Raw genomic sequence first — 13,983 nt, forward strand, 5'->3', positions numbered from 1 at the left:
ATCTTTCATAAAAATGTCTTTGATATGTGAAGTGAAAAAAAGTCCAAAGCATGCAGCATGAACGTGTTCAATCTTTAAGGTGTTTGATTGACAAACGGCTGTGACAGATGGATAGAGTAAAGAATCACCACCAATGCAAAACACTTTTTATTTTGTATTGTAAAATATCACGAATATTCTGAGCCAATCAGAGTGCTCCTTCCGCATTTGCCGAATATTCGCAATTATTTTGTATTGTAAAATATCACGAATATTCTGAGCCAATCAGAGTGCTCCTTCCGCATTTGCCGAATATTCGCAATTATTTTGTATTGTAAAATATCAAGAATATTCTGAGCCAATCAGAGTGCTCCTTCCGCATTTGCCGAATATTCGCAATTATTTTGTATTGTAAAATATCACGAATATTCTGAGCCAATCAGAGTGCTCCTACCGCAGTTATCGAAAATTCGCAATTATTTTCGCATTCGCAATAGCGAAAATTCGCAATCATTTCATTTCGATAAAATATCACGAATATTCGAATTTAGCGAATATATCTCGAATATTCGACTATATATTCGAGATATATCGCGAAATCGAATATGGCGTATTCTGCTCAACACTAGTGATTACTAACAGCAGAAGCCAATCTGTGGGTGCCAGGCACTGGATGTCCACCGGCACCCGCCAATCGCTGGGCAGAGACACAGAATGGAGCTCTACCTATGTAAACCAGGCAGTTTTCTTGCTCTAGTAGAGCTTTTGGTTGGTCAGTTTCCAGACTCTAGTAGTGCTTCTGGTTAGTCAGTTTCCTGACTCTAATAGAGTTGGCGGTCAGTCAAATTCCTGGCTCTAGTAGAGTTGGCGGTCAGGCAGTTTTCCTGGCTCTAGTAGATTTGGTGGTTGGTCAGTTTCCTGGCTCTAGCAGAGTTGGTGTTCGGTCAGTTTCCTGGCTCTAGTAGAGTTGGTGGTCGGTCAGTTTCCTGGCTCTAGTAGACTTGGTGGTCGGTCAGTTTCCTGGCTCTAGTAGAGTTGATGGTCGGTCGGTTACCTGGCTCTAGTAGAGTTGGTGGTCAGTCAGTTTCCTGGCTCTAGTAGACTTGGTGGTCAGTCAGTTTCCTGGCTCTAGTAGAGTTGGTGGTTGGTCAGTTTCCTGGCTTTAGTAGAGTTGGTGGTCGGTCAGTTTCCTGGCTCTAGTAGACTTGGTGGTCAGTCAGTTTCCTGGCTCTAGTAGAGTTGGTGATTGGTCAGTTTCCTGGCTTTAGCAGAGTTGGTGGTCAGTCAGTGGCCTGGCTCTAGTACAGTTGGTGGTCGGTCAGTTTTCTGGCTCTAGTAGAGTTGGTGGTCGGTCAGTTGCCTGGCTCTAGTACAGTTGGTGGTTGGTCAGTTTCCTGTCTCTAGTAGAGTTGGTGGTTGGTCAGTTTCCTGGCTCTAGTAGAGTTGGTGGTTGGTCAGTTTCCTGGCTCTAGTAGAGTTGGTGGTCGGTCAATTTCCTGGCTCTAGCAGAGTTGGTGGTCAGTCAGTTGCCTGGCTCTAGTACAGTTGGTGGTCAGTTAGTTGCCTGGCTCTAGTACAGTTGGTGGTCGGTCAGTTTCCTGACTCTAGTTATGTTGGTAGTCAGTTAGTTGCCTGGCTCTAGTACAGTTGGTGGTCGGTCAGTTTCCTGACTCTAGTTAAGTTGGTGGTTGGTCAGTTGCCTGGCTCTAGTAGAGTTGGTGGTCGGTAAGTTTCCTGGCTCTAGCAGAGTTGGTGGTCGGTCAGTTTCCTGGCTCTAGTAGAGTTGGTGGTCGATCAGTTTCCTGGCTCTAGCAGAGTTGGTGGTCAGTCAGTTGCCTGGCTCTAGTAGAGTTGGCAGCATTTGGTCAGTTTCCTGGCTCTATGTAAACCTATTGGGATTTTTTTTACCAAAAATATGTAGCAGAATACATATTGGCTTAAACTGATGAAGAAATCTTATTTAACCACTTCCCACATATACAGCTAGGTGGGCACTTCCTCCTTCTGAGTGGATGTTCACGAACATCCCTCAGAAGGAGGGGGATTGCGCGTGCGCGGGCACACGCAGCGGCGCGATCCCGAATCGCTCTTGTCACCCGGACACGGCGCATCTCCGATCGGCAGGAGGACTCTGTGATTGGCACTCCTGATCACATGATGGCTGTGTCCAATCACAGCCATCATGTTATGTAAACAGAGAGAGTAGAGTTGGCAGTCAGGCAGTTTCCTGGCTCTAGTAGATTTGATGGTCGGTCAGTTTCCTGGCTCTAGTAGAGTTGGTGGTCGGTCAGTTTCCTGGCTCTAGTAGACTTGGTGGTCAGTCAGTTTCCTGGCTCTAGTAGAGTTGGTGGTCAGTCAGTTGCCTGGCTCTAGTAGAGTTGGTGGTCGGTCAATTTCCTGACTCTAGCAGAGTTGGTGGTCGGTCAGTTTTCTGGCTCTAGTAGAGTTGGTGGTCGGTCAGTTGCCTGGCCCTAGTACAGTTGGTGGTCGGTCAGTTTCCTGGCTTTGGTAGAGTTGGTGGTCGGTCAGTTGCCTGGCTCTAGTACAGTTGGTGGTTGGTCAGTTTCCTGTCTCTAGTAGAGTTGGTGGTCGGTCAATTTCCTGGCTCTAGCAGAGTTGGTGGTCAGTCAGTTGCCTGGCTCTAGTACAGTTGGTGGTCGGTCAGTTTCCTGACTCTAGTTAAGTTGGTGGTCAGTCAGTTGCCTGGCTCTAGTACAGTTGGTGGTTGGTCAGTTTCCTGGCTCTAGTAGAGTTAGTGGTCAGTCAGTTTCCTGGCTCTAGTAGAGTTGGTGGTTGGTCAGTTTCCTGGCTTTAGTAGAGTTGGTGGTCAGTCAGTTGCCTGGCTCTAGTACAGTTGGTGGTCAGTCAGTTTCCTGCCTCTAGTAAAGTTGGTGGTCGGTCAGTTTCCTGCCTCTAGTAAAGTTGGTGGTCGGTCAGCTTCCTGGCTCTAGCAGAGTTGGTGGTCAGTGAGTTGCATGGCTCTAGTAGAGTTGGCAGCATTTGGTCAGTTTCCTGGCTCTATGTAAACCTATTGGGATTTTTTTACCAAAAATATGTAGAAAATACATATTGGCCTTAAACTGATGAAGAAATCTTATTTAACCACTTCCCACATATACGGCCAGGATACGGATTTACGGAGATTTACGGAGGTGTAACGTAAATCGGTTACGTTACGCCCGCACAAAGATGCGCGCAACTACGAGAATCTGGCCTTATAACTTTCGCGCAAACCAATCTATATATGCAGTGGATATGAAAAAAAGAAAAAAGCGAGGCTAAAGATATGTACCATTGATTTGGTCAGATGTGCTTCAGTCCCCAACTTCATATACAAAAAAATATTTCAACCCAGGAAGATTGAAAACAAGAGGGACTATATGACCACACTGACAATAGTAGTTTATCAAAAATATAAATATTTTATTTTATGAAGTAATCAAAAAACATAGTAGGTGAATTAATATTGAAAGGGAGCTAAAAAAACAGTGTAAAAAAACCTGAACCAAGACAGATTCCAGGTTTACACAATTACATACACATCCAGGACAGAAAAATAAAACACAAAACAAATAGACAATGGCCCGGATTCAAAGAGATCTGCGCTCTATTTGCGGAGGCGCAGGGCAACGTTTTTGCCCTGCGCCCCCGCAAATTTACTGCGCTGCCCTTGATTCACGGAGCAGTAGCTCCGTAAATTGCGTGGGCGCGCCGGCAAAATGCCTGGCGTAAGCGCGCGCAATTTAAATGATCCCGTAGGGGGCGGGAATCATTTAAATTAGGCGCGTTCCCGCGCCGAGCGTAGAGCGCATGCTCCGTCGGGAAACTTTCCCGACGTGCATTGCGGCAAATGACGTCGCAAGGACGTCATTTGCTTCAAAGTGAACGTGAATGGCGTCCAGCGCCATTCACGATTCACTTACGCAAACGACGTAAATTTCAAATTTCGCGACGCGGGAACGACGGGTATACTTTAGCATTGGCCGCCGTACGCAAACAACGTAAACTGCGTACGCAGGGCGCGCGTACCGTAGTGAATCGGCGTTAGTATGCAATTTGCATACTATACGCTGAGCACAACGGGAACGCCACCTAGCGGCCATCGCAAGAATGCAGCCTAAGATATGCGGGCATAAGAGCCTTATGCCACGCATATCTTAGGCTGCAGTCGGCGTAACGAGGTTCCTGAATCAGGAGCATTCGTTACGCCGGCGCAAGTAAGCAATTGCGCTGTTTAACTATGGTTACGCAGGCGCAATTGCTTCTTGAATCTGGGCCAATGTCCGGACGTTAGTTGGTTAGGGAGGGAAGCTCGTCTCTCATGGCGGGAATTCCCGTATAGACAGCAAAGCTGTATGATAGTGAGATAGAGCCACCCTCCCAAACCCCCTGGAGGCTCGAGCCGACAGAGGAAAAGAGACAACAGAGGAAAGAGGAGAGAGAAACAGGACTGGCTGCAGCCAATAGGACTACCTAAATTGTGCACTCTGTGAATGATGCTAAATGAACATGAAATGTCAGCTGTTTAACCACTTAAGACCCGGACCTTTAGGCAGCTAAAGGACCCGGCCAGGTTTTGCGATTCGGTACTGCGTCGCTTTAACTGACAATTGCGCGGTCGTGCGACGTGGCTCCCAAACAAAATTGGCGTCCTTTTTTCCCCACAAGTAGAGCTTTCTTTTGGTGGTATTTGATCACCTCTGCGGTTTTTATTTTTTGCGCTATAAACAAAAATAGAGCGACAATTTTGAAGAAAATGCAATATTTTTTACTTTTGGTATAATAAATATCCCCCAAAAATATATAAAAACATTTTTTTTCCCTCAGTTTTTGCCGATACGTATTCTTCTACCTATTTGTGGTAAAAAAAAATCGCAATAAGCGTTTATCATTTGGTTTGCGCAAACTTTATACTGTTTACAAAATAGGGGATAGTTTTATTGCATTTTTATAAAAAAATTTTTTTTACTACTAATGGCGGCGATCAGCGATTTTTTCGTGACTGCGACATTATGGCGGACACTTCGGACAATTTTGACACATTTTTGGGACCATTGTCATTTTCACAGCAAAAAATGCTTTTAAAATGCATTGGCCCAGATTCAGGTAGATAGGCGTAAATATAAGCGGGCATAGCGTACCGTAGTTACGCTATGCCGCCGCAACTTAGAGAGGCAAGTGCTGTATTCACAAAGCACTTGTGTCTAAAGTTACGGCGGCGTATCGTAAATGTGCCAGCGTAAGCGCGCCTAAATCAAATGAGGAACAGGGGGGCGTGTTTTATGTAAACTAAGCATGACCCCACGTAAATGACGCTTTTTTCGAACGGCGCATTTTCAAATTAAATTACGCCCGCTCAATGCCTAGACGACATGAACGTAACTTATGCAAAGCCCTATTCGCGAACGTTTTACGCAAACGACGTAAACGACGTAAAATTTGACGCTGTCCCGACGTCCATACTTAACATTGCGTACGCCTCACTATAGCAGGGGTAACTTTACGCCGGTCCGACGTCTTACGCGACCGACGCATATAGATACGCCGGGCGCACGTACGTTCGTGAATCGGCGTATCTACCTAATTTGCATGTTCCTTGTGTAAATCTACGGAAGCGCCACCTAGCGGCCAGCGTAAATATGCAACTAAGATACGACGGCGTAAGAGACTTACGTCAGTCGTATCTAAGCAAAAATCTGGCGTATCTTGCTTTCTGGATACAGAAAAAAGATACGCCGGCGCATCCTAGAAGTTACGCGGCGTATCAATTGATACGCCAACGTAACTTCTTTGTGGATTTGGCCCATTGTTTACTGTGAAAATGACAATTGCAGTTTGGGAGTTAACCACAAGGGGGCGCTGAAGGGGTTATGTGTTTCTAACTGTAGGGGGGTGTGGCTGTAGGTGTGACGTCATCGATTGTGTATCCCTATAAAAGGGATCACACGATTGATGACAGCGCCACAGTGAAGAACGGGGAAGCTGTGTTTACACACAGCTCTCCCCGTTCTTCAGGTCCCGGGACCGATCGCGGGACTCCAGCGGCAATCGGGTCCGCGAGTCCCGCGGCCGCGGTCACGGAGCTTCGGACCGGGTCACGGGCGCACGGCTGGCCACTAGCAGAGGACGTTCCTGTACGTGCCTGTGCCCAGCCATGCCATTCTGGCGACGTAAATGTGCAGGAGGCGGTCCTTAAGCGGTTAAAATAATCTCCACGGAAAGTCCATTGGATGTATAGAAACAGGTAATCTGATTATATTTCCTAAGCTGATATCTTCAGAGTCCAATATAGAGTGTTGCAACAGATATAAGTATGGTCAGCAGAGTAGATCATGGGACGGATTCAGCATTGATTTACTCCGGCGTATCTATAGATACGCCGCGTAAATTCAAAGCTGCGCCAACGTATCTTCTTTCTGTATTTAGAAAGCTAGATACGCCGACATTAGCCTAAGATCAGACTGGCGTAAGTCTCTTACGCCGTCGCATCTTAGGGTGCATATTTACGCTGGCCGCTAGGTGGCGCTTCCGTCGTTTTCGACGTAGAATATGCAAATGACCTAGATACGCCGATTCACAAATTTACGTACGCCCGGCGCTATTTTTTTACGTCGTTTACGTTAGGCTTTTTCGGCGGAAGGTTGCTCCCGCTATTATGAGGCATACGCAATGTTAAGTATGGACGTCGTTCATGCGTCGAATTTTGAATTTTTTATGTCGTTTGCGTAAGTCGTTCGCGAATAGGGCTGGACGTAATTTACGTTCACGTCGAAACCAATGACGCCCTTGCGGCGTACTTTGGAGCAATGCACACTGGGAAATTCCGCGCCGTTTCGGGAAAAACGTCAATCACGTCGGGTCACCGGCCATTTACATAAAACACGCCCCCCTCGTACTCATTTGAATTAGGCGCGCTTACGCCGGCCCAATTTACGCTACGCCGCCGCAACTTACGGAGCAAGTGCTTTGTGAATGCTGCACTTGCCCGTGTAAGTTGCGGCGGCGTAGCGTAAATAACATACGCTACAAAGTTACGGCGGGCTACTTGAATCTAGCCCCATGTATATCACAGTTGGTGAATAATACATTACCGCTTCCAAGGATTCAAGCACTTCATCTACAGATTGCCGCGTAACTCCTTGTGGTTAATATCACAGGAAAAGTCCACAACCACAATGTGTCAATAACAGGGTTAGGCGCTAGCTGGTTGCTCTGTATAGCTGAAAGAAAGAAGTAACTGACAGCTGGCGCGCTGGAAGCTGAGCACCTAGATGATTAGTCCTGGGTTAGGACAACTATTGCTAGCATTCTAAAGAGCTGCTTGATGACCGTCTCCGTCCATTGCCAGCTAGTGGCATTTCCTCATTCAGGCTCGGCGTCACTATGGGGAAATAATGCAAGCGCTTTGTTGCATGGGGGCCGGACAATAGTGTGGGGATTCCTCACTCTTTTTAGTGTCCTTCCCCCGAACACAGACCATCCTAATTAAGTTTTAATTAGAGAAGAAGGAAAAACATGGTGGGCCAGATCCACGTAGCGGATCGTAATTTTAGTCCGGCGTAGCGTATTGTAGTAACGCTACGTCGCCGCAACTTTGAGAGGCAAGTGCTGTATTCACAAAGCACTTGCCTCCAAAGTTACGGCGGCGTAGCGTAAATCTGCCGGCGTAAGGGCGCGGAATTCAAATGTTAAAGATGTGGGGGTGTTTTATGTTAATTTTACTTGACCCGACGTAAATGACGTTTTTTCTGAACGGCGCATGCGCCGTCCGTGGGGGTATCCCAGTGCGCATGCTCCAAATTAAACCGCAACAAGCCAATGCTTTCGACGTGAACGTCATTCTACGCAAAGCCCTGGCTTTGGCCAATCATGGCTCTCCATTTTTTGCAAGCTGTGATTGGCCAAGCATGCGGGTCATAGTGCATGCTTGGCCAATCATCAGCCAGCGATGCCGCAGTGAATTATGGTCTGTGAAACGTAACTCGAATTTGGCGCGAACGACCCATTTTGTTCGTATTTCGACGAACGATCGAACATACGATGTTCGAGTCGAACATGAGTTTGACTCGAATACGAAGCTCATACCTACTGGGAAGAGAGCTGGTCGGCCCCTTTAGGGTCCCCGAAGATGTAAAGATGACCTCTGAAAAGTATGTGGAGTTCCTGACTGACCACTTCCTTCCCTGGTATAGAAGGAATAACTATGCTTTCCGTAATAAAATCATCTTCATGCGTGACAACGCACCATCTCATGCTGCAAAGAATACATCAATGGCTGCTATGGGGATAAAAGGAGAGAAAGTCATGGTGTGGCCTCCATCCTCCCCTGACCTCAATCCTATTGAGAACCTTTGGAGCATCCTCAAGCAAAAGATCTATGAGGGTGGGAGGCAGTTTACATCCAAACAGCAGCTCTGGGAGGCGATTCTGACATCTTGCAAACAAGTTCAAGCAGAAACTGTCCAAAAACTCACAAGTTCAATGGGTGGAAGACTTGTGAAGCTGCTATCAAATACGGGGTCCTATGTAATAATGTAACGTGACCTGTTAACCACTTAAGGACCCCTTCACGCCGATATACGTCGGCGGAATGGCACGGCTGGGCACATCCACGTACATGTACGTGGCTCTTTAAGCCCACCCGTGGGGTTGCGCGCCGTGGGGCCGCGCGCCGCAGGTACGTGCACGCGACCCGGTCCGAAGCTCCGTGACTGTGGCCGTGGGACTCGCGGACCCGATCGCCGCTGGAGTCCCGCCCTCGGTCCCCGGAGCTGAAGAACGGGGAGAGGTGTGTGTAAACACGGCTTCCCCGTTCTTCACTGTGGCGGCTGCATCGATCGTGTGATCCCTTTTATAGGGAAACACAATCGATGACGTCACACCTACAGCCACACCCCCCTACAGTTAGAAAACACAAATGAGGTCACACATAACCCCTTCAGCGCCCCCTTGTGGTTAACTCCCAAACTGCAATTGTCATTTTCACAGTAAACAATGCATTTTTAGCTGTGAAAATGACAATGGTCCCAAAAATGTGTCAAAATTGTCCGAAGTGTCCGCCATAATGTCGCAGTCACAAAAAAAAAACGCTGATCGCCGCTATTAGTAATAAAAAAAAAAAAAAAAAAAAATGCAATAAAACTATCCCCTATTTTGTAAACTCTATAAATTTTGCGCAAACCAACCGATAAACGCTTAAAACTCTAAATATTAGTGGACAAATGTCAATTGTCTAAGCACCTCGTCCCATTGATTGATAGAGAATAGAGGGGGAAAAGGGGTACCAAATGAACCCGGGGACTATTAATCGGTGCAAAATAGAAATTCAAAAACCAAGGATTATAAAAAATAGAAAAATATTTTATTTAGACAAATAAATAACATCAATTACGATAAATAGATGAGATCTCCGATAGATAGAAGATCAAATGAAGCATTAGCTTGTGTGTTTGCTCTACATGTTTCGCTCGGTAGGAGCTTCTTCAGGAGCGTTATAAGCAATGCTAGGTATCAAAAGAAATGCAAATAATTAATTGACTGTAATAATTACATAACGACAAATGAATGCAGATGCATAAAGTTATCACAAAGTATAATGGGAAATTTACATAATTTAAATAATGCAGAAGGTGTATGTTAAACCGATAAACGCTTTTTGTGATTTTTTTACCAAAAATAGGTAGAAGAATACGTATCGGCCTAAACTGAGGTTTTAAATATATTTTTGGGGGATATTTATTATAGAAAAACGTAAAAAATATTGCATTTTTTTCAAAATTTACGTTTTTTTTTGTTTACAGCGCAAAAAATAAAAACTTCAGAGGTGATAAGATACCACCAAAAGAAAGCTCTATTTGTGGGAAAAAAAGGACGCCAATTTTGTTAGGGAGCCACGTCGCACGACCGCGCAATTGTCAGTTTAAGTGAAGCCGCAACGCTTCACTTCCCGAATCCCTAACCGAGGATGGCGGCGAGTGCAGCCGGGGGACGAGCGGTTGCTCGTCCTCGGCTGACGACATCGCGGGTGCGCTGGACAGGTAAGTGTCCATTTTTTTAAAAGTCAGCAGCTGCAGTATTTGTAGCTGCTGGCTTTTAAAAAAAAAACTTTGGCGGAACCTCCGCTTTAAGTGTGTCCTAGGAAGTGATTCTAACTGGGGGGGGACTGGGCTACCAGTGACACAACACTGATCACTGCTCCCGATGACAGGGAGCAGAAGATCAGTGTCCTGTCACAAAGCAGAACGGGAGAAGCCTTGTTTACATAGGCATCCACTCGTTCCGCAGCTTCGTGACACCATTGCCGGACACCATTGAGTCCGCAGGTCTCGCGGGCACGGTCATGGAGCTATCAGTTGAAAGTCTCTTTGTGTCTCTTTTATTACCCACAATTCTTCACTCTACTCCACCTCAAACCTTCCTCCACCTTCTACGCAACACAGATGTTGGTTCACTTCATATATATGACTTATCTTTGATGTCAGGTCATACAGTGGATCCTCGGATTACGATCATAATCTGTTCCAGGAGAATGCTTGTAATCCGAAGCACTCGCATATCAAAGCAAATTTCCTCATAGAAGTCAATGGAAACGAAGATAATTTGTTCCGCATTGACTTTTATGGCATGCAATACCGCATGTGGCCAGAGGTGGGGGGCCAGGAGAGTCTCGGAAATCAGGGCCGATCCGCCCTATAGGCTCACTATGCAAGCTGCTTAGTGTCCCGCAAAGCTTTGGAGGGCCCCCTAAATTACTAGAGGCCCAGCCTGGTGAGAATTAATTTTCGGCCCCTCACCTCGCTTCTCAATTCGCTGGCTGCATGGGAGAAGAGGTAAGAAGTCAGCCCTCCCCCTTCTCACTTTATTGTAAGATGTAATTTCCGACAGCAGAACACCCCCTCCTCCTGCCTCTCAACTTTAATCTTTAATGTGACAACATGTCATTTTCGGCAGCACCCCCCCGCTTCTCAACTTTAATGTGACATGCCATTTTGCTCAGGGCCCCAGGGAGGTCAGGATCGGCACTGTCGGAAATACTCGGGGACAGCTCAGCTGATCTCGGGAACCCTCGGAAAAGTTTAGAAACACTCGAGAACTGAGTATTTCGGAGTGTTTCCACGTATATTTCCGCGTGATTCCGAGTATTTCCGAACGGCTCAGAAACGTTCCAAGTGTCACCGGCCAAATGCGGTACTGCACAACCCATTATCTTCAATTCTGCTCGTTTTTTGGCGAGACAACACTCGGAAACCGAGTCAGAATTTTTTTTTTTTTTTAAAGTTGCTCGTCTTTCAAAACGCTCGTTACTCGTAAAACAAGGTTCCACTGTATATGGCATTTGTCCTCTTTAAGCGGGTTCCTGTGCTCACCACCAGTGCTCTCCTCTTTACTTTCCTGCGCTCCTGGGTTGCCACCTTTTCTTCTCGCCAAACCCGAACACTTGATCCGCACACAGAATTTTTTTTTTTTTAACCACTTAAGCCCCGGGCCTGTTTTTCAGATTCGGTGTTTACGAGACTAAAACATTTTTTTTTGCTAGAAAATAACTTAAAACCCCCAAACATTATATATATATTTTTTCTAACACCCTAGAGAATAAAATAGTGGTCATTCCAATACTTTTTGTCACAGCGTATTTGCGCAGCGGTCTTACAAGCGCACTTTTTTTTGGAAAAAATTCACTTTTTTAAATTAAAAAATAAGACAACAATAAATTTGGCCCAATTTTTTTATACATTGTGAAAGATGTTACGCCGAGTAAAATGATGTCATGCTTCAAAATTGCGCCCGCTAGTGGCATGGCGTCAAACTTTTACCCTTAAAAATCTCGATAGGCGACGTTTAAAAAATTCTATAGGTTGCATTTTTTGAGTTACAGAGTAGGCCTAGGGCTATAATTATTGCTCTCGCTCTAACGATCGCGGCGATACCTCACTTGTGTGGTTTGAACACCGTTTTCATATGCGGGCGCTATTCGCGTATACGTTCGCTTCTACGCGCAAGCTCGTCGGGACGGGGCGCTTTAAAAAATATTTTTTTGGTTTTCGTATTTATTTTTATTTGTTTTTCAATTTTTAACACTGAAATAAAAAATAAAAAAATGATCACTTTTATTCCTATTACAAGGAATGTAAACATCCCTTGTAATAGAAAAAAAAGCATGACAGGTCCTCTTAAATATGAGATCTGGGGTCAAAAAGACTTCAGATCTCATATTTAGACTAAAATGCAAAAAAAAAAAAAAAAAAAACATTTGAAACTGTCATTTTTTCAAATGACAAAAAAAAAATGTTTCTTTAAGGCCCCGTACTCACGACCAAACATGTCTGCTGAAACTGGTCCACAGACCAGTTTCAGCAGACATGTTTGGCCGTGTGTAGGCCCGAGCGGACCATTTCCGGGCGGAAACCTGTCCCCCCGACATGTACGGTCGTCTGTACAGACCTACCGTACATGTCCGGCCGCCCGCCATCCCTCGCATGCGTCGAATGACTTTGACGCATGCGTGGAAGCATTTTAAAGGCAGGCCGCCCACGTCGCCGCGTCATTGTCGCGGCGACACCGCGGACACGCCCCGCGTATTGTTTACGCGCGGACCTCTGTTCGATGGTGTGTACAGCCATCGAACAGAAGTCCCCGGGCAGACATGTCCGATGAAAACGGTCCGCGGACCGGTTTCATCGGACATGTCTGCTCGTGAGTACTCGGCCTTAGACGCTGGGCGGGACTGACGTTTTGACGTCACTTCCGCCCAGCAGAGCTATGGGGACGGGTGAAGGAGATTTTTCCCTCACTCGCAACCCCACACAGCTGCCGAACGGCCCCGATCGCCTCCGCCGCTACGGAAAAGGCTACGGTAAGCGGCGGAGGGCGCGGGAGAGCGGCGGGAGGGGGGGGGCCCTCTCCCACCACCGATAACGGCGATCTCGCGGTGAATCCGCCGCGGAGACCGCCGTTATCGCTGACAGGACCGCCCACTGAAGAGATGCATATCTCGGTTGTGGCAGCAGCTGCTGCCGTTACCGAGATATCCATCTTCAAAGTGATGACGTATAACGACGGTGGGCGGTCGGCAAGTAGTTAAGGAGGAACCAGTGGTGTATTTAGGTTTTGTGCTGCCCTAGGCCCAACTAAATTCATGCTCCCCCTAATTTAAATACGACCCACCCCTTCCTGTCAAAGCCACACCCCTTCCTATTTAAGACCTACCGTAAATGATGTCCACCTGGGTGCAATCTAAGTGTCACATGATCTGTCATTACATAGACACACCTTTCTGAAAGGCCCCAGAGGCTGCAACACCTAAGCAAGAGGCACCACTAACCAAACACTGCCATGAAGACCAAGGAACTCTCCAAACAAGTAGGGGACAATGTTGTTGAGAAGTACAAGTGCTATTTAGGGTTAGGTTATAAAAAAATATCCAAATCTCTGATGATCCCTAGGAGCCCCATCAAATCTATCATCACCAAATGGAAAGAACATGGCACAACAGCAAACCTGCCAAGAGACGGCCGCACACCAAAACTCACGGACCGGGCAAGGAGGGCATTAATCAGAGAGGAGCACAGAGACCTAAGGTAACCCTGGAGGAGCTGCAGAGTTCCACAGCAGAGACTGGAGTATCTGTACATAGGACGACAATAAGCCTAACGCTCCATAGAGTTGGGCTTTATGGCAGAGAAGCCAGAAGAGACATTACTTTCAGCAAAAAACAAAATGGCACGTTCTAAGTTTGGGGAAAGGCATGTGGGAGATTCCCAAAATGTATAGAGGAAGGTGCTCTGGTCTGATGAGAGTAAAATTTAACTTTTTGGCCATTAAAGAGAACGCTATGTCTGGCGCAAACCCAACACATCACCCAAAGAACACCATCCCCACTGTGAAACATGGTGGTGGCAGCATCATGCTGTGAGGATGTTTTTCAGCAGTCGGGACTGGGAAACTGGTCAGATTTGAGGGAAAGATGGATGGTGCTAAATACAGGGATATTCTTGAGCAAATCCT

Source organism: Rana temporaria, chromosome 3, assembly GCF_905171775.1.
Source record: "Rana temporaria chromosome 3, aRanTem1.1, whole genome shotgun sequence".
Lineage (NCBI taxonomy): Eukaryota > Metazoa > Chordata > Amphibia > Anura > Ranidae > Rana > Rana temporaria.